General features: G+C 48.7%; 1 protein-coding gene across 1 annotated transcript in view; it reads left to right on the top strand.

Moving 5' to 3' along the window:
* LOC145531486 (uncharacterized) overlaps nucleotides 1–20,814 on the top strand; it is a 94,449-nt gene that overhangs the window by 11,201 nt on the left and 62,434 nt on the right. Inside the window, exons 2-9 of the transcript XR_014072477.1 lie at nucleotides 1,946–3,243; nucleotides 3,848–5,244; nucleotides 6,541–6,721; nucleotides 7,098–7,142; nucleotides 9,023–9,165; nucleotides 10,530–10,660; nucleotides 11,339–11,730; nucleotides 16,869–17,037. The gene's annotated coding sequence lies outside the window, so the exon portion shown is untranslated. The remainder of the gene's footprint in view (nucleotides 1–1,945; nucleotides 3,244–3,847; nucleotides 5,245–6,540; nucleotides 6,722–7,097; nucleotides 7,143–9,022; nucleotides 9,166–10,529; nucleotides 10,661–11,338; nucleotides 11,731–16,868; nucleotides 17,038–20,814) is intronic.

Genomic DNA, 20,814 nt, shown 5'->3' with positions numbered 1-20,814 from the left:
TTTAAGAATTTGTTGGCTCAATTTATTATTTTAAAATACATGTCCACATAGAATGTAGGCCTCTGTCTGTGACCTCGTGCCAGAGCCCACACATGTTCAGGGCAGTCTACTAAATTCCCCTTGTGTATTTACCTTTGAAATCATGAAAATGTTTTACATAATGATGACATGAAATTATATTTTAAAGTGTGCTTCCTAAACGTTGAAAACAAAGAGAAACGACTGAGCAGAACTGGGTCTTGGACCAGTGATGTAACTATCCCAAAAGGGACTGTTTTAGGTGACTATAAAATGCAGTCATTTGACACTACATCCCTGCTTGGGCTGTATTCTGAGGATAAAAAGAACTGTGAAGCACTTTAAGAACTGCATCCAGTGACTCTGGTTTGTGGTGGTATTAGGCATTTTCATTTTGAAATGATCGTGTGTACGTTGTGTAATAAAGCACAGAAGTGCTTCCATTTGCCTCGCGGAAGCTCCAACCCCGGCCTCCTACTGCCTTTGTAGACAAGCCAATGAGTCTCGTGTGCCGGGACCCAGAGTCTCCCGATGAGACCAGGGCCAGCAGACCCCTTTGCTGAGGTTGTCCCAGTGCCGTCCCCGGGGCTGTCGTGAAGGTGAATGACTTAGTTCTCATGACAGGCATTTAGTCATGTTATCATCCCTGTTCTCTGGCTTCCTTTACTAGGACTGGTAGCCACATTAGGGCTCCTGGGTAAATGTTTGCTGTTTGAGTAAATACATCCTTTCCTGCTGCCCAACTTCAAATGAAAACACTTCAAAACTAATGTCTGAAAAGCACCATTCTTGCTGGGTGTTTACATCTGGGTCCAGTCAGGAGGCAGAAACCATACAATAATTTGAACAAGGGACAGTCACTACAAGAAATTATGAAACAATGGTACGATAGTGGCTATAAAGATGGAAAAAGAACTCGGGTGCCCTAGGTCAGGAAGACACCCAAGAAAAGGCAGACTTGGGAGGGGGTTCACCATGGATGAAGCAGTATGGTGTGGGGTGGGGGGCGGTCACTGGCTGGGACGGAAGTCCACTGGTGGCTTTGGCCGGAGCTGACCTGTGTCCCCCGGCAGCATGAACGTGTGTCCAATAGCACAGGCAAACAGGGCTTATAGGTGGGCACACAGCGATCAAGGCGCTGCTGCCCGCATGAGGCTGGCAGCACAGCAGTGTCCCCACTGGGGGTCTGCAGCTGGGCAGTCACCAGCCCGGGCCAAGGCCCTGATGCTGCCTGTGCTCTAGGGTAGAGCACCACGGGGCATTCACACACAGACACACACACAGACACACAAGTGACGACGCAATAGGGATGAAAAAGAGCAAACCCGTCTCCCTGAAATGAGGGGAAAGGACCTGGCCTTTTCCTGCACGGTTCCTCTCTCGCCCTCTACTGACAGAAGTTTGGCATTGCACCCACTGTCAAGGAGAGCAAGTGAGCGCTCCCCACCCCTTATCACAGAGCGGGTGCTGTAGGCGAATTTGGATCCCATAGGCAATAAACTGATAACTGGCTTGCTGGGTGAAAATCTGCAAGATAGAATTGTATGAAGTTATTGAAAATTCTGTTGTATAAAACTAATGCCCTGAGAAAATCCTCATGATATGCCGTGAAAAAGCAGACTACAGAAACAATCGATAGAGTGTAATCCAAATTAAAAAAAAAATGAGCTAAGACCTTTGTGTATAAGATTCCTGAATGTCTTCTCCTCTCCCACTGCCTGTCAACTCCCATAATTTGGTGAGAGTGAGAAAGTGAGTCAAAGTTCGGGCAGTGATAGTCACCTTGTGTGTTAGAGAAGTGATGATTTTAACTCCCTTCCTGTCATCTGCCTCACCCCTTGCCCAGGAGCAGCTGGGGGAATGTGCAGGGAAAGGATTATGTTACTCAGACGCTCAGCCACTTTTCCTGCTGCTTTTTTGCTTTCAGAATCCCCTCAGTGATGTTGGACTGGCCCCTCCTCAGGTCGGGAGAACTGGAAAGGATTGGACCCTGGCTTCAGAAAAGGGTGTGAGAAAAGATGGTTGCCTTTATCCTTCAGACCAGCAGGATCAACGGTCACGTGAAGAAAGGTGGTCCGTGGCTGATGCTGCTAGATAAGCCATGCTTAATGGGTTTTATTGATACAGAGTTTCTCAGGGTCCCTGTGTGCCCTGGACTCTCTACCTGGTCAACAGCAAGTCCCAGTCTTTATTTTAATTCATGTGTGTGTTTGTTTTGTGGAACAGTTTGGAAAATGCTGCTATGGAAACGTATGAAAGATGTCTACAAACATTTTTAAAGCTATAATACCAAAATGCCTTTGACCTCATAGCATATCTTCTTATACTAGTGATTCACTTTTGTTACAAATAAGTCTGTCCTCATAAAAATATCACTGCCTCTATATACATATACACACATATAAGCACATATACATATAAGCACATATACATGATATATGCACATAAACGTACATAATACACACACACAGTACACACATATATATGCACACAATCTACATATATACATACACACCTACACATACATGGGTACATACACATAGCATACACATATACAAACGTAATACATGCACATAATATAAAACATATACATATACCTACGCCTATATATGCATATACATGTAGACATACACATATAGATACACATATACACATATGTACACACATACTATGCATACACGTACATGTACACACATGTACGCTTACATACATACACTGTACATGCATATGCCATCTAGGTTTGTCATAGCTTTTTTTCCAAGCAGCAAGTGTCTTTTAATTTCATGGCTGCAGTCACCACCTGCAGTGATTTTAAAGCCAAGAAAATACTGTCACTGTTTCTATTGTTTCCCCATCTATTTGCTGTGAAGTGATGGGACAAAATGCCATGATCTTAGTTTTTTGAATGTTGAGTTTTAAGCCAACTTTTTCACTATCCTCTTTCAGTTTCATCAAGAGGCTCTTTCATTCCTCTTTGCTTTCTCCATAATGGTGGTGATATCTGCACATCTGAGATTATTGATATTTCTCTTGGAAATCTTGATTCCAGCTTGTGAGTTATCCAGCCCAGCATTTCACATGATGTACTCTGCATATAAGTTAAATTAGCAAGGCGACAATATACAGCTTTGACGTACTCCTTTCCCAACTTGGAACCAGTTCATTGTTCCATGTCTCATTCTATATGTTGCTTCTTGACTTGAATACAGATTTCTCAAGAGGCAGGTAAGGTGGTCTGGTATTCCTATCTCTTGAAGAATTTTCCACAGGTTGTTATGATCACAGTCAAAAATTTTTAGCATAGTCAGTGAAGCAGAATAGATGTTTTTCTGGAACTCTCTTGCTTTTTCTATGACCCAATAGATGTTGGCAATGTATACACATATATACAAGTAATATACACATACAAACATGCATGCATGCAGTATATATTTTTAGACATATAAGCACATATACATACACACATGTAATGCGTATACCTACACATATACACTACACATAATGTACACATAATACATATGCATGCATACAGCATACACATGCATATATACATGCACACATAATACACACAATGTATGTGCACATGCATGCACACAATATACACTCATATGCATGCATATACACACACAGAGACACATATCTACACTGACAAAGATCAAGGTTTCTGTGCCATAGAGACAGCAGCTCTCTTCTCATAGGGATGAAATTATGGGCAATTTATCCCACCTGTGTGCTTTTGTGTAGTCTCCAAAATTCCTGTGGTTGGTTGTTGGTTTTGTACTAAGGCAGAAACACTCGTGAACTGCCTTCTATTGTGTTTTCACTGTAGCGTTACAGCCACTTGGAAGGAGGGCTCGACACACGCCCCATCCGGGTGACTGCCCAGAGGGTGTCTCTGCCGTCACATCTCCTGTTGAGGCAGCCACATTGCAGATGTCAGCGGGGAAGTTTCTCTGACCTGCTAATGGGCTGTGTCCGAATCGGCAGGGTCTGCCTGCCTTTTCAGGGTCACGCTTGTGTTTTCTCAGCTGCTGGATCCTGACCCTCTCTGACAATTATTACTTCATGTCAGAAGGCTGCCGGGCAAGCTGTCTGGAGCTGCTGGGAGAGACGGAGCTGCCCCCATCAAACTCCAGGCGGTGAGGCTCTGGTGGAGGGTTAAAGGTTCCAGAGTTTTCTGTGGAAAGACATCTCGGCCGCTTCCCATGGCCCCCTCCCTCCTGGGCTCCCTCATACCCCTCACCAGCCTGCAGCTGGAGCAGAGGCCTCAGACGGTGGCACCATCGTGGGGCCGGGTCTGTGTCGTGACAAAGAGACAAGAGAGATGGCCCTGGGCTGCCCAGTGACCATCTTCAGGTGGATGATCTGAGTCTCCTGGGATTTGTCCCAAGAGGAAGTGCAGAGGGCCTCTTTCTCCCTATAATAATGATGACTACCCAGTTGGACTCCAGGTTTCCTCCAAGCAGGAGGGAGCGAGGGGGCCAGTGTTTGCTGCCTCCATCACTTCACCAGCTCTTATTTACAGATGCCGACTGGGGCCTTCCTGGAAGAAGAATTCATCTGAGAGGAAAGCGAGGGTCCCTGAGAAAGATGAGGGGTGGCGGAGGGCAGTCACCAGGTCCTCCCACTTTTGTGTTTCCCAGCAGAAAGTCCCAAGATGGCAGGAACCAGCCTGGCTCAGGCAGAAGCTGGTGGATCTTCAGATCTTGACTCCCAAGCTCGAGAGCACCGGTGACATGTAGCTCCAACTTGTGACTTCTCCCACCTCACTCTCTGTGCACCCGGGGGTGGCCTGGGAAAATGCCCCTGCTTCTTGGCAGCACTGAGAGTGCCCTCTGTTTACACGGATGACTCTGGAATGAAGACGGCTGGTCACCACCACAATGGCTAATGCTTTTGGAAGGCAAAAAGTGCTTGCAATGGATTCTTTTATTTAAAGTAGTCTTTCAACACATATGTGAACACATCCTGTGTGCCGGCAAGGTTCTAGGCACTGAAACCAGTGGTAGATGACAGAGACAAAATCTCATGAGGGAATAACATGTGTCCTGTACACAGGATGGAACAATATTCAGCCTTAGAGTGAGGGGACACAGATGTGCTACAGCATACGAACATGTGAACGTATGTGCCACAACACAGATGAACCTTGAGGATGTTGTAAAGGAAATAAGCCAGAAACAAAAGGACAAATACTGTGTGGTTCCACTTACCCGGAGCAGTCAGGTGCGTAGGGATAGGAGCAGAAAAGTTGTTGCCAGGGGCTGATGGGATGGGGGAGGATGCGGCGTTGTTGTTTAATGGTGTTGACTTGAAACAAATAGATGGCTAGATATTTCTCTAGCAAAGAGGTTTATTCAGAATCAGCAGAGAATTGCAACTCGACAATGGTGAGCACATCTAAGTCCCTGCCTAGCAAGGGAAGGACGAGCCTTTTACAGGGGGATCGCTGTGGCTTTAAGAACATGGATGCACAACGCCTCTTTCCTGGGTTTTTACAGAAAGCTCCTCAGGTAATTCTCTTGGGCAGCTGGAGCTGAGAGTCCCTGCTTCACAATCTTGAGTGCACCTTTAATCAACTGGGGAGCTTTAAAAATAATACCGATGTCTGTGTCCCATCCCGAAGTTTTGATGTTGTGTGAGTGCCCTTGAGCTATGGGGCTTCTGAAAGCTCCCAGGATGGCCCACTTCGCATCCTTGACCATGAGCCAGATTGGCAGCTCTGCGTCTCTCTGCCAGGGCCTGAGCCTGCATCAAGCACAGTGCCTGGGACTCATGATACTCTCAGGGGTCTACAGCATTTAGCTTTCATTTCTTTAAAAATCAGAAGCAAAAAAAAAAAAATGAATGTTTATGTTGAAGAAAATGTTGTCATATGTACTGTTAATATGTTCACCCTTGTACCAACACTGCTATCATGTGGAATTTTTAAGACGTTTTTGTGCAGGAAGAGTCCACATAGGTCATGGTGCTGTCCTAATGTCTGCTTTGATCTCAGTGGCCCCCCAAGGTCCCATCCAGAGCTTTGAACCCAGTGGGCACTGAGTGAATGAAGGAGGAGACTCAAAGGATTAAACAGCTACAAGGAAAAAAAATTGTGTTACGAGGTGGATGGATGAGCGTGGAACATTCCATGGAACTTGTCCATGGAATGAACTTGGCAGAGCTTGAAAGACATAGAGAGATCAGGCTGGGAAGGAAAAATTAGGAGAGTGGATGTCTGCCCCCACCAGGCACCCCGTTCTTTTTTAGGGGAAGTGACGCCACGCCTTTAATACCCCAGGGCTTCCCTGATAGCTCAGGTGGTGAAGAATCCACCTGCAATGCAGGAGATCTGGGTTTGATCCCTGAGTCGGGAAGATCCCTTGGAGAAGGAAATAGCAGCCCACTCCAGTATTCTTGCCTGGAGGATTCCATGCACAGAGGAGCCTGGGGGCTTTAGTCCATGGGGTCGCAAAGAGTCAGAGATGACTAACACACACACACACAAGCAAACTGAGGCTCCATTTTCACTCCCTGTAGAAAGAACCCAGCCCCTCCCTGCTCAGCCCAAAAGCCACTTTCCTCTGGAATCACTGGGGTTGTCTCACCTGTTTTCTGCTGCCCCTGGACACAGAGCCACTAGCCAGGAATGCTGCCCACTTCCTTCATCCCCTGCAACACATCAGTCCAGGCCTCTCCCTGACAATTTGGGATAGCAGAGGTGAGTTCATGACAGAGCGGATAGGTGACCACTGAACTTGTGCCCGTGTTTGTCCCAAGGGATCCCCAGGCTTTCCAGGAACTTCCTCACCAGCCATCTTCTTCTTGGGATGCTGCCCAGCCCCTCTGTTCCTCCCAGAGCTCCCCCTACCCCTCTAGCCCTCCAAGGAAATTCCAGTTACAGGGCTTAAATCACTGTTGCTTTTTTATGCTGAGCTTTGAACCCTTTTATCTGGGTGGTGTCTTTTGAGGGAAGGGGCAGGCATTTCTTTTAAACCCCAAAGACCCAAGAAAGCCCACTCAGGGCTTCTGCACCTACCCTGGCACTCCCTTTTGTCTTGTACCAGAAACACACTTTCTTCTTTCTTTCTTCACAGCAGGGACTCCATCTTGGGACAGGCACTGACGTCCAGGAAGGGCTGGTAGGTGGACTGCGCCGGTCACAGCTTCCTCTCCAAGTTTTATGATGCCTTGGCATGGCTGCCCAGGTCACTGGGTGGGCGGGGTATCCTGTCTTGGGTCTTGCCAAGTGTGCTTTCTCACTGATTGTTTGGGGGATGGTTCTTCCGCGGAAAAGTTCTATGCAGAATTCATCTTTCATTCCAGATCCAGCCGGCAAATCTAGACAGGGAAGCTTTCTCTAGTCCTTTATGGCTCTTCCTTCTCCAGATGGGATCATATCTGGTTTGGAAAACTGAGATCCCCAAGGAGACCATCGCTAGGTCTCTGTCCAGATCAGGATCCTCCCATGTTCTGGCTGAAGTTTGGGAGTGAGGCTGGGCCTCAGAGACTCCCAGTGATTCTGAGTCAGAGAGGACAGCAGGGAGCCTCGCTTCCTGCAGGGTGTTGACCACGTGTGCACACAAGCACATGCAGTCATGCACACATGTGCACACCCATGTACACACTCATGAGCACACCCTTAGCTGGCCCTGCACATTCACAGCCGTACATCTAGATGGGGTGCCCAGGGATCTGTGCACACAGCAGTCCTCAGCTTCAGAAACGCGGTTCTTGGAGTGTATTCTGTCCTAACTTGCAGGCAGCAGAGGAAAATGGCTACAGAAGAGTCTAGACCCCAATCTGCTTTTGTGGGCAGGCAGACAGGCTTTCAGGGCAAGAGAAGAGTATGAGGTCTGAAGGATTTGGGGAAACATAAGGACCTAAACTGGGTCTTCACAGATGGGTAGGATTTGGATAAACAGAAGTGTGTGGGGCGTTTAAGACAGAGGGGTGTGGTGTAAATAAAGGTTTGTGTGGGAGTTAGGAGCTTGGGTGAGAGCAGCTGGTGGGACTGGAGTGGAGGCGGATGGACAGAACAGACATAGTGGGTCAGAGGAAAGGGGGCTTGGAAGTTTGTACAAAGCGAGTGGCACTAGGGACCACTCAAAAAGAACAAGAAGAAAAGGAATGGATGCAACATGTATTTACTATTTACCAGATTCTAAACCAGTCGCTTTACATTTATTTAGTCTTTACCATAATCCTCTAAGGTAAGATATTATTATTCCTGTTTTTACAAACGAGGCAGTTGAGGCTCAGAAGATGATGTAATCACATCTTGTAATTGATGTGGCCAACTTTCAAACCCAGTTCTCCTGAGTTCCAAAGGTCCTGTTTCTTTCTTGGATCACACTGTCTCCCAAGAAGAGAAACAGCTAAAATTAATTTGAGGAAAGATTAATCTAGCTGCAGTGAAGACAAAGACAGATTGGAGGCGGGGGTCAGGGGATCTGCTATTGAAATAAACAAGACTGAGATGAATGTACAAGATGAGCCCGGACCATCTTGTCACCCCAGAAAGCAGAGAAATGTCAGAGTGGACGCAGGAGCCAAAGTCCTACTGGCAAAAGAGGAGACAATTCAGACGCCACAATTCCCTTGATGACTGCAAGGGATTGACTTCAGTGGATTAAAGCACATCAGATGTGCTGAAATCCGAGCCTTTGTTTTTATTTTTTAATATTTATGTGGCCATGTCAGGTCTTAGTTGCGGGTGCGTGGACTCTCTAGGTGTGGCACATGGGCTCAGTTGCTCCACAGCGTGTGGAATCTTAGTTCCCCAACCAGGGATTGAACCCAGTGTCCCCTGCATTGCAAGGTGGATTGTTAACCACTGGACTACCAGGGAAGTCCCCAAATCCAAGCCTTTATAATGATGCTAAAAATCAGACACTCTTTGGTTACTTTTGAAGAATGTTAGGAAAGCAATTCAACCTCTGGGAAACTGGTATAAGAAGGGAAAGAATCGAGTATTCATTCTGTCCTCCCTGCCCCCAATATGAAGTTTCTCTTCTTTTAGAAGCATTCCGGCCAATCAATGAAGGAGTTATGGAATTAGAGCATCACCGTGTGACTACCTCTAAGAAATGGATGGATCTGGCATCCATGTCTGTTAACATCTCAGAAGGAACTGACCAGACTTGCTGTACTTGCTGATGGAAGGTACCACTGCCTTTGAAGTTTTTGCCAAAAATAATCACTCAGTCTCTAGATCTAAATATCCTTTTACAGAGAAGTCGAGGGACAGAGTAACATATCAAATGACATCTTGAGGATGCAGTCTGAGAAATCCAGACTTGGGATCACTGACTGGATATTTGATAATATTCAGAAACTGATATTTTTTAAAGGAACAGTCTTGTGGATGTGGATTAAGAAAACTGATCTTTTTGAGATACTTTCTATAATAATTACAGATGAAATGGTATGTTGTCTAGGGTGGAGGATGGGAAAAGCAAGCTGGGTTATGCCTGAAACGCAACTAGCTGTGAGGTGAAAACTGTTGAATTTAGGTGATGGAGGTGCATTAATTTATCGTCTCCATTTTTGTAAATGTTTAAAAAGGTGTTTCAAGTAGGATGGTAATGTTGGTGAGTTCACGGCAGTTGGTGCATGAACGGGGCATTTTTAGAAGGGAAAGGAATGGGTCAGAGCTGGACCAGGGCAGGAGGAGCAGGAGGCACCGGGGCGGTGGGGACATTGGGGAAGGCAAAGCCCTTGGCACCCCACCAGCATACAGCCAGGAACGTGGCCTGGCGTGACCCGGGCTCCCGGGGCCAGGCCCTGACTGCAGACGAACTCCTCTGCCTTGGGGAGCTGAGAAGTGTTCCCAGCCCAGCTGGAAGTACTGTCTGCCAGTTCATAATGAGCTGCTCAATGTTCCAGCCCTGAGGTCACCTCCTCTGTGAGTCTCCTGGATCCCCAGGGGTGGAATCAGTCATGCCCTCCTCCAGGAGCCGCAGCTCCTCAGCCCTGATGGGCGTCTGACTTGCATTTCAGAGACTGTGTTCACTATGTTGTCCACACTGCCCTGTGTCCCCTGGGGCAGAACCCAGAGCCCTCCACACAGGAGGCATTCAACACCTACATATTGGTTATGAAATGGACTGCCCCCTCGTTCCCCGGCAGACGAGGACACAGAAAGTGTGGGACTGGGTTGGGGGTCTGGGACCAGAAGAAGGAAGGCCTTAGTTTCCTCTTAGTGAGCACACCCCCCTTTTCCCTGCCTGGCAGATTGTAAGAATCTGCTGGGGGTGGCCCAGGAGGAGAGATCCCTGAGTCACAGGTGGTCCTTCTGGTTGCCATGGTGATAGCTCACTCTTGCTTCCCCATCACCTGACATAATTGGGCTGGCCAAGGCCTTTGGGTTGTGAAACTTTGGTGTCTACATCCCTTTGTTGTTGTTGTTGAGTCGTTAAGTCACGTCCAACTCTTTGTGATTCCATGGGCTGTAGACCTTCAGGCTCCTCTGTCCATGGGATTTCCCAGGCAAGAATATTGGAGTGGGTTGCCATTTCCTTCTCCAGGGGATCTTCCCAACCCAGGGATTGAACCTGTGTCTCCTGCACTGAAGGCAGATTCTTTACCAACAAGCCACCTGAGAAGCCCGTCCACATCTCTTTCCTCTTCTGAGACTGCTGGGACACTCACATACCAGGTCCTTGGGATTCTTAACAATTCCTTTGCAGGTTTCATGATGGATGGAAAGCTGGAAGGGGACTCAGATGGGTCACTGCATTGCTTGGGGTGACCCTAAAGTTTCTTCCCAGCTAAGAACAACAACAGGAAGAACAGATCAGGGATGAGGTAGAATTTGGTTGAGGAATCCTAATTCTCTTTCCTGAGGTCACTTGCCTGTAAGAAGTGATTCCCACCCACCCTGATGGCTGGAGAGGGCTAGGAGAGCCCTGGAGCCATGAATCCCTTTGTTTCCATTCAATTTAGTGGGAGTGGTTTTAATAGGACCAAGTAGAACCTGTTTACCTTTTCACCTTCTGGGTACCGGGCATTTGACAACACATCTCATTTGTGGAGGAAACCAAACCGCTTTTGTCCTTTTGGGAACACTTGCTGGGTCCCCACACAATTAGGGGGCTGCTCTTAGCTTTCTTTTGCATAGAACCCCCAACTTCAAGTCCTCTTCCTTGTTAGGTATCACTTTCTGAAGGTCAGATGATTTCTAAGCAAGTGAATGTGATTGGAGGGCGGCTAAGGCTCAGCATCATAGTGCGGGGCAGTAAGGGGCACTCTGTTCTCGTGGACCCTGGCAGAGGCGCCAGTGGAGTCCTGGCTCAGGAATGTTGCAAGACCAGAATGCCTCCTGTTTTTCCAGCAGCAGCGGACCTGTGCAGCTGAGCCCTGCACACACGGCTGATTACTAGGAACATCTTGGTTGACTTCTCTATTTCCAGCTGTCCAGTTGCTATCACATTCTTCACTGTCCCTGGAGAGTGCGTCATTGTCCAGACCCTGGGGTTCAAATAGCACAGATCAACACAAGTCAGGCAGCTCCCAGCCAATGTCACTTCCCTGGCAGGCAGTCCTGCAGCCTCTGAAGACCTCCTCTGGCTCCAGGAATCTCTCATACCTCCTGCCTACTGGTGAGATTAGCTGTGGGACCTTCTAGAGCACTGGACATCGGTCACTAGGACGCATGGATGAATGTCTATTCTGCCTGTAACCACTGCCTCCTGGTGAATCCATTCTTCATGCTCCAGATCACTCATGGTAGGAAGTTCTTCCAAAACTCCTTAAAAACTTTGGGGCTATAGTCAGTGACCATTTCCTCCCTGGTTCTCTTCAGAAAGTAGAAGAGGGGCTGGTTTCCCTCCTTCACTTGCTCGTGGGCCATTAGCGGGAGGAGCCGTTCCATTATCTGAGCTCTAATGAGCCCAGGAACTGGAGAAGATGGGCCTGTGGGGGTGATTTGATTTGAAATTCAACAGCCCAGTTATTCCAGGGGGCTTTATTCCTGACCTTGGGGCCCTGCAGAGTGGGGTGTCCTGCGCAGGCGGATCCGGTACCTACTGGGGTGTGGAGGGTATCCAGGCGGTGGTGGAGGAGAGGGACCCAGCCAGGGACGTCTGCCTGTTGTTTTCACTTGTAACAATGGCCCTTCAAATGATCCAAGGCCAGTTGTTGCACGCTCTGTGATTTGCAGCTGTAGGGGCTTAATCACACTCCTCCAGCTTTTATAGTTAATTTAAAATGTTTTAGAGTAGAAGTTTGGCTTGTCTGTGGGCAGCCGGATGGCCCATTTCCAGGGGGTAATGGGATGGTTCCTGTCTGCTAGTCCAGATACTGTTCTGCCAAGGGGCATAGGTGGCAACTTGAGGACAAATCTTCTCAAAAAAAAGCGCAGGCCTGGTTTGTAGTCTCTCACCAGATGTGTTGAGTACTCACTCATCAGCTCATTATTTATTAATTCATTCGTTCAGTCCATGTCCACGGTCTACACAGAGTGTCCCCCTACTTCCTTTCCCTTGCATGCTTGTGCATGTGTGTACACACACACACCACACACACACACACACACACACCACTTCGTTGGGATGCTTTGATTACAAGCTCTGACCGCTTTTTGTTTTCTGCTTCATTTCTGTTGAGATGGAAGAATTGTCCCCCCTCTTTCCCAAAGCCAGCATTTCCACCTGCCTTCTTGGGATCCAATGTTCCTCCTCTACTGGCTCTTTTTAAAGATTTTTTTATTGGAGGAAGGCAATGGCACCCCACTCCAGTACTCTTTTGCCTTGAAAATCCCATGGATGGAGGAGCTGGGCAGGCTTCAGTCCATGGGGTCGCTGAGTCGGACACGACTGAGCGACTTCACTTTCACTTTTCACTTTCATGCTTTGGAGAAGGAAATGGCAACCCACTCCAGTGTTCTTGCCTGGAGAATCCCAGGGACGGGGGAGCCTGGTGGGCTGCCGTCTATGGGGGCGCACAGAGTCAGACATGACTGAAGCGACTTAGCAGCAATTGCTTTACAATATTGTGCTGGTTTCTGCCAAACATCAACATGGATCAGCCATAGGAATACGCACGTCCCCCCCTCTTGAACCTGTCTCCCATCTCCGGCCCTATGCCACCCTATCCCGGCTTGTCACAGAGCACTGGGTTGAGCTGTCTGTGTCACACAGCAAATTTCCATCTACTGGCTCTTTTCCATCATCAGTCAAATGTGTTCAGAACTTTTCCCTTTGGAAACACTCCTTTAGGATCCCTAACCTCCCAGTTGTGACTCCCTCCCTCTCCTTGTGTCCCCAGCCCAAATATTCCAGTGTTGTCCCCCCACCTCTCCTTCCCATGGATGTCTGTCTGTCAGCCCTTCGCGCCCCTGAGACTGCCCTCACCCAGGGCACCACTGGCCTCCAGGTAAATCCATCTGACTGCCACTCACTCCCCATCTGCTGTCATTTTCCAGAGCCTTCCTCACCTGTGTTTTTGGGTGATCCCTCTTGCTCGAGGACCGCCCCCAACCCCCCAGCTTCGGCTCCGGAGCTGGGCTCTGGCCCATGTTCGCATCATGTGACCCCTCCCTGCAGTACTGGGCTGAGGTGGGTGTGTATGCCAATCAGAGTCTCACTGCGGGGAGGTTGGACTTGGGATGCGGAGATGGCCAGCTGGCTGCTGCATGCAGCTAGGTGTGCGGACACACGTGTGTGATCCTGAGACTCCGTGTGTCTTTGTGTGCACTTCTCTGAGGGCTGAGAAGTGAGGGTACTGGACTGGAATTTGATGGTGGGAGGCGTAGGGCGGGGAGCTGAAAGAGCCTGGAGGGTGGCCTGGGGGCCTGAAGATAGTCTAGGCCCTTGCTCTAGAACTTTCCCAAGGCCCACTTGAGTGGATTTCCACGAATCACCCCTTTGTCTTGAAAGTACATCTCTGTTTCTCGTAATCTGACTTGAACTGCTTTCTCTTACTGTGACCAAAGGCACTTGGAAATCTTTCCTTCCATCTCATCACTTTTCTTTTCTCTCATCCAGGTCTCTCTCCCTCTCCTCCCACTTCTCTCTTTTTCTTTCCCTTCCTTTCTTGTCGCTGAGCCAAAAGGGAGGGGCTGTGTTGGGAATAGCAGGCTCCAGGCTGCAATGGTCAGGGTCCTTCTCTTCTCTGGGACGCTGAGTTTCAGTTCTCCCCGGTTCAGTCATGGTGTGAGGGGCCTCTGGGCCCCTGTAAGTCATATTCCCAAGTTTAGATCTGTTTCTTTGTTCTAATAGACATATTTTTCTTATGTTCTCAAGTTCAAAGCCACTACCCTAGTGATGGAGATAGACACTTGCTTTTGTATGTTTATATATATATATGTGTGTGTGTGTATATATATATATAAAAACATATATGGGGCTATTTTCATTTATACTTTTGTCTGTATGGCTTTTCCCCAACAGATCCTAAAAGAGATATTCGCTCCTGCAGAGGGGTCCTATTGTCCTCATTGGGTAGAAGCAACACAGCAGGCGTGTGTGTAGTTAGTTTATACACAGAATAGAATCACAGTAGTGCAATTTTAATGAACAGGGAGGAAATAAAAACCCTTTAAAACACTTTGCTTGATCAAAATTTCAAGGCCCTGTACTTCCTATTTGCTAACCCTCCTGGAAGAAAAGTGCTCCAGTAATGACTAAAGCATGCTGAGTTTGGCCTCTCTTTATTGAAAATGTTGTTGTTGTTGTTTAAAGTAGTTTAATTTGAGCATCAGCACCAGCCAGTCTCCTTTTAATTACAGCCTTCCGTTTCTGTGGCTAGCTGCACCGCGCTCCAGAGACTCATGGGGCGAAGTGATGGTGGGGTACAAGCTGGGGAAGCCTTCTTTCTGGGAGGATTTCAATGCCTTTCATCTGGTTTATTTTTGCTTTCTTAGTAAATGTACACTTAGAACACAGGGTGAACAGTTGAATTCCCAGAGCAGTGCTTGGTGTGAAAGCCTATTATTATTTATTTTTTCCCCCTGAAAAAACTTCCTTTGAGTCTTTGTCCTCTTGGTGTCCTGCCTTCCCTGTGTTCTACTCGCCTGCTAAGTTGTGAGAATCAAAGATCATCAAACAAACAGAGAAAACAGGGACCCGAGCAGGTTCTGGTGTTAGTGGTGGACCGGTGAAGGAGCCATTGGATCTGTCCACTGTCCCCGGGGATTTTCTCACCCTCATGCCAGCCGCCTGCCTCTCCCCAGCCCTGTGTCCTCCTGGAGGCTGTCTTCAGGGCCTGTCCAGCTTCAATGACTCATGGTCCGTCCACCGGTGCCAGATGTCAGCTGTCTCTCATACTCAGGTCCTAGCATTTATGGGAACAGCCTCTTTGTATCCTGCACCAGCTTGGGAACAGAACTCGAAATGGATAATCCTCTGACCCAAGAGCCCAAGTCAGCCAAGGAGGATCCCTAGGGAGGGTTTACAGCAAATGACTTAAAGATCCATTTCAGATGTTCTGCTACTCGAAAAATCCTTTCTCTGAGTGTCTTTCCATTTCCCTGTCCCCAGGAAGTGCCTGATCTGGGTGACTGTCCCCTCTTTTTTCATGAGAAACAGAGCAGCCGTGCCCAGCCTCCACTCCCAGACTTGTAGAAACTCCATACAGATCATGGTGAAGCAGAGGGCGACGGGGTTAACTAGAGCCGCTTTCCTTAAAGGCTGTTCTGTGATCATTTCTGATGATCATGTAACTTACCATAAATGGCTTACCAAAATATTTATTTCAGATAGATGTCTCTGCCTAAGAAAAATAATTGAATAATAATTTCTTTTTTACCATTGAGTTTTTAAATGGTGGTTGTAAATGTGGTGTCATATTTAGTGTTCTTTACACTCCTTCCCTTTGGATTCCCATAGATGTCACACTATCCATTTATGCACTCAGAGAATCACGTTTAATAACCTCTCAGTGCCAAGTACTGACCTGGAAAGCTGGCCAGGGCAGGAGCTGGCACGGGTGAGAAGCATGGAAGAGGGAGGGGCCCTTTGGAGGGCATGAGCGGTGCTGCCAGCATACCTCTGGACACAAATTCCACTTGCTTCTTGCCCCCTCAGCGCCTTCCCCTTGCTTACAAGGAAGAGCCCACACCTCTTAGCTGGTGTGCGAAGACGTCCACAGTCGGGCATTAATGGCACTTTCAATCCTCACCTTCCGCTTCTCCGCACTTTGGGCAGACTGGGTTTTCCTATAAAATGCTATTCATCGGGTGTTCTCTTTCTTTTTCATTTTTTAAGATCTATTTATTTATTCTGTGGCGGGGTCTTTGTAGCTGCATGTGAGCTTTTCTAGTTGTGGTGAGAGGGTTTCTCACTGCTACAGCTTCTGTTCTTGTGGAGCCAGGGCTCTGGGTGCACAGGCTTCTGTAGTTGCAGCTTGTGGGCTCAGTAACTGTGGGGCACAGGCTTAGGTGCTCTGCAGCATGTGGGAACTTCCTGGACCAGGGATTGAGTCAGTGCCCCTTGCATTTCAAGGCGGATTCTTAAGCACTAGACCACCAGGGAAGCCCTCACTGGATATTCTTAATGTGGTGGCTTACACTGTTGCTGATTTAAGCACTCTAGGTTCCTGTAGTATCCGAGGCCATGCCCCGCTCCTGCAAACCCTTCTCATCCATGGAGGGCAGACCCTTTAAGCTGAGGGGGCTAGTCTCCTGGGCCCTGCTCCCCAAGGCTTCTCCACCAGTGCAATTGCCTTAGAAAGCATGCAGCCCTGCCCCTCAGGCCCTTGGAGGTGGGGGTGAATAGCTGGGATCAGAAGCCATAGTGTTGCTGGATATTGATTCAGCCGTATTGCAGGGTAGTACATTAATACCTGGACTGAATGAGAATTTGTCCCAGTAACCTGGATCACACTGACAGACTTTCGGGGTACAGCATGAGTTCTCTTACCCTCAGGTCATCCCCGGAATTCCTGGCCCATCACCACACACCTTACAGGGGCGCTGTGTCCTGAACCAGCCTTAGAGGTCAAACTCTGTTGCATCCCTCAGCAGATCCTGGGTGAGATGCTGCTGGAGAAGGACCAGGGAGTATCATCGTGGGACCTAACCTCTGGGATGGCCAGGTGGGTCTCCCCTGCTCTGATTTGCACCCGTATCACCTTCGGTTCTGCCAGCCAGGGGGCTGTGCACGGGAGCTGTGGGAGCTCTGAGCCTCCCCAAGGCCCGGTCCAGCTTGTTCTGACCTGTGACCTACATCTTCTCCAACTCCAAAGATATTTCAGAGATGCTAAGCAGCTCATCTTAAAACCCCTCTATCCATATGGATAAAGAAAAAAAGAAGCTCTGACAAATCTAGACAGCATATTAAAAAGCAGAGACATCACTTTGCTAACAAAGGTCCATATAGTCAAAGCTATAGTTTTTCCTGAAGTCATGTACAGATGTGAGAGTTGGATTATAAAGAAGGCTGAATGCCAAGGAACTGATGCTTTCAAACTGTGGTGCTGGAGGAGACTCTTGAGAGTCCAGTCAATCTTAAATCAATCTTGAATATTCATTGGAAGGACTGATGCTGAAGCTCTAATCCTTTGGCCACTTGATGCGAAGAGCCAACTCATTGGAAAAAACCCTAATGCTGGGAAAGATTAAAGGTAAGAACAAAAGAGGGTGACAGAGGATGGGAAAGATTGAGAGCAGGAGGAGAAGGGGGTGACAGAGGATGAGATGTTTGGATGGCATCATCGATTCAATAGACATTAGTTTGAGCAAACTCCAGGAAATAGTGAAGGACAGGGAAGCCTGGTATGCTGCAGTTCATGGGGTCCCAAAGAGTTGGACACAACTGAGCAGTTGAACAACACTAATCCATATGGGAACCGAAAGTGGGAGGGTGGAACCATGAGCTAGACCTGGTTTCTTGTCCTGGGGGCAGGTTTGGAATATCCCATTCCCACCCTATCCGGGGGAAGCTGCTAACCTCTCTCCCTGTGACATTTCTCTTTTAGTCTCTAAGACCTGAGCTTGCAGCCTTATTTTTTTCTTTCAAATTCCTACGGCCAGCCTTCCTCTTCCCTACCCAGACTAATCATGAAGGTTCTGGGAGGTCCTCGGGTACTTTACGAAGCCTGAGGTTTCTGTGAACGTCTCCAGCAGATGCTTGGCTGAGTCACGCTGAGGCTGTGGGTAAACCTTCCCTGCTTTGCTACCCCTTCCACTGCCTTGTCCCTGGAACTCCCCAAACTCACCTCCCACTCAGGGGTCTTTTTACCCCCTTTCTGCCAGGAGGTAAGAAATTTAGCTTGGGTTTTCCCTAGACTCTTTCCTCCAACACATCTGCCTCCCCTTTCTGGAGGATGTCTTTGCTTGAAACCTCGGGGCCAGGAGAAGAGTGCTTACTCCCACCTCCTGAGTTGGTTCCAGAACCAAGGGGCTAACTACCCATTCCAAGTGCTTCTCACTCTGAGAAGCTGTTCCCTTTGCCATTACCCCATCATCACACCCCCATTCCAGCACTAGAACAGCTCTGCAACTTGGCACTTCCACCTCTGACTCTGCGGGACCCCACGTGGCATTGAGGCGCAGAGGGACCACGCAGTGGTCTGGAGATCCGAGATGGCAGCTTCCCCCACTTTTCTCCTTGTCTTTCCAGCCAGAATGTGAGGCAGACTGGGTAGGAGAGAGCCTGAAGGACCCATTGTCTTGTATTTTTCAGCCTCTGAAAGTGACTCATAGCCCACAGTAAAGATGCTATTCTTGCCTGGGTTGACTGGAGCTGAGGGTTAGGACTTTCTCTATACCTTTAGCTGGGGCCCCAACTTGTCCACCATCCCCTTAGAGCCAACAAACATGAACTCAGGAGATGCCATGGATGTTCAGATTCATCATAAGGTGTGTGTAAGAAATTTAAACTTCAGAGATGGGGCTAGAAGGAAACCCAGGCATGTGATGCTCCTTCCCACCCCACCCCTGGGCTAGCAATCGTATGTCATTGCATCCTCCAGGAGCTGGCTCAGACCTTTGGGATGACCCTAAGTGGATGTCTCCCAGGCCAGCATGAAGCATCCTCTCTTGCTTTACTAGCTGTTTCTTTTCTTCCTGCACAAGTTTTTCTGCCCGTTTACTTCTTCCTTCTTTCCTCAAGACCCCTCCCTTTCTTCTCCATCCCCACCCCCAGCCTCCACCAGAATTTGAGAGGTTTCTTCTACTGCTCTGTGAGTTTTTGCCGCCTCTGAATATAGTCGTGAACCAGTCATGCCATCCGTTCTGCTGCTTTGTGGAATGAAAGAGGCATTGGCCATTGGTGATTGACTCGGTCTCCAGCTCTGCCCACTCCCCAGAGCTCAGGGGAGGGACTGGAAGTGCCAGCCCTCCAGGCACTTCAGTCACATAATAAGGACACTTTTTCAGTCTCCTCCCCTAGGTAATGCCAAGGGTTGGGGAGCTCTTTGCTGGGATCAGGGAATAAGGCCAAATTTATTTCTCCTTTTGTAAATTGCAGCATCACAATCCTTCATGGTGGGAAGCCTGGTGTCCAGGGTTCCCCTTCCCCATCCGTGTGGGGTTGAGACCTCACGTTACATGAGCCCCTTGGTGCCCACCGTCCCTGGACCCCTGTGTGGTCTCTGACTGCCCCAGCACAGCCAAGCAGGAGAGGAAGCCTCTATGCTTGCAGGTCCAGCTCCTGGAGCTGCCACCACCCGCCAGCACTACTTCCCCAGCTGTTCCCGTGCTCTGTGAGCCAGAGTGGAGCCAGCCAGGGAGTGAGCCCAGGGCTGGACGGGATCCAGATCCTGGAAGTGGGGAGAGGAGCAGCGGCCAGCCCTGGCATGGGGGAACAGCAGCTCCGCCAGCCCGGCTCCACGAGGAGCATGAGGACGGCCCTGCTCCTGGCGGTGACAGATAAAGAGGCTGAGCCAGGGACCCTCTCGGCAGTAGTTAGCAGACTGAGTGGGGAGAGTGGCCATTCCACTTGTGTAGCCAGGGCACTGGGCCATCCAGGGCTCGGGCTCCAGAGGTGGCCAGCAGTGTGGTTCCTGCAAAAAGGATGAGCAGTTGGCAGTTTTGGTTGAAAAGCCAGCTTTTGAAGGGTGATTTCTCGGCTCCTCTAATTAACGAGAAACAGAGATTTCAGGTTGGCGAACAGGGCTCCCTCTGGCCACATGCACATTTTTGCACTCTCTCGCTTTTCATGCCTTTATGTCTTTTAAAAAGACTGAAAAGAATAACAATAATAAGCTTTTGGGGGGGTTCCAATTTTCAGATTTGACAGGTATGCACAGGGCTGAACAAAGAGCTCCAAGAATCCCAGCCTCAAGCCTTGTCTTTGGAAAGTGCTGAGCCGAGGCCCTCTGTGCCCAGGTTCCCTGATGGAACCACCCTTCTGCTCAGGCTGGGTCCTCTCACTGTCTCAGAAGTCTGGAGGAGTCCTCAATTCCCCCTGGGGGACACTCCAAATGCCCCAGCCCTGGCATCCAGGTCCTCTGTGGTAGTTTTTTCCCTCTTACAGGCCAAAATAAGCCCAGCTTCCAAACGGGCAGACACTTCCCAGAGGGTCTGTGATGTTCTTGTCCTCCCATCCTTTATGGGCTGGTGGGGGCCCTGGGTGGCTGTCAGATTCCTCACTTATAAAATCAGGAGCCTCTAGAGTCAGTGGGTCCCCATGCCCATCCACGCAGCCTGTGTTCACAGTCCTGCGGGTAATCAGACAGCTGCAAACCACCAGCCCTGTAACTTCCAGGGTCCCCTCCAGCTACAGAGTTCTGTTTCTATAATTTATTGATTGTTTACAGTTGTTCCAGAGTCAAGTTAATTTGATACATGATCTGCCCTTGAATTAAAATCAAGTCCAGAGGGGGATCAGCTGTGGGGGAACCGGCATGGAGGCTGGGGCGTGGGACTGG

This window comes from Giraffa tippelskirchi, chromosome 13, assembly GCF_054371585.1.
Source record: "Giraffa tippelskirchi isolate mGirTip1 chromosome 13, T2T-mGirTip1v1.2.pri, whole genome shotgun sequence".
NCBI classification, from domain to species: domain Eukaryota; kingdom Metazoa; phylum Chordata; class Mammalia; order Artiodactyla; family Giraffidae; genus Giraffa; species Giraffa tippelskirchi.
Note: the sequence above shows the minus strand (reverse complement) of the source record. Positions and strands in the feature narration are given on the sequence as shown.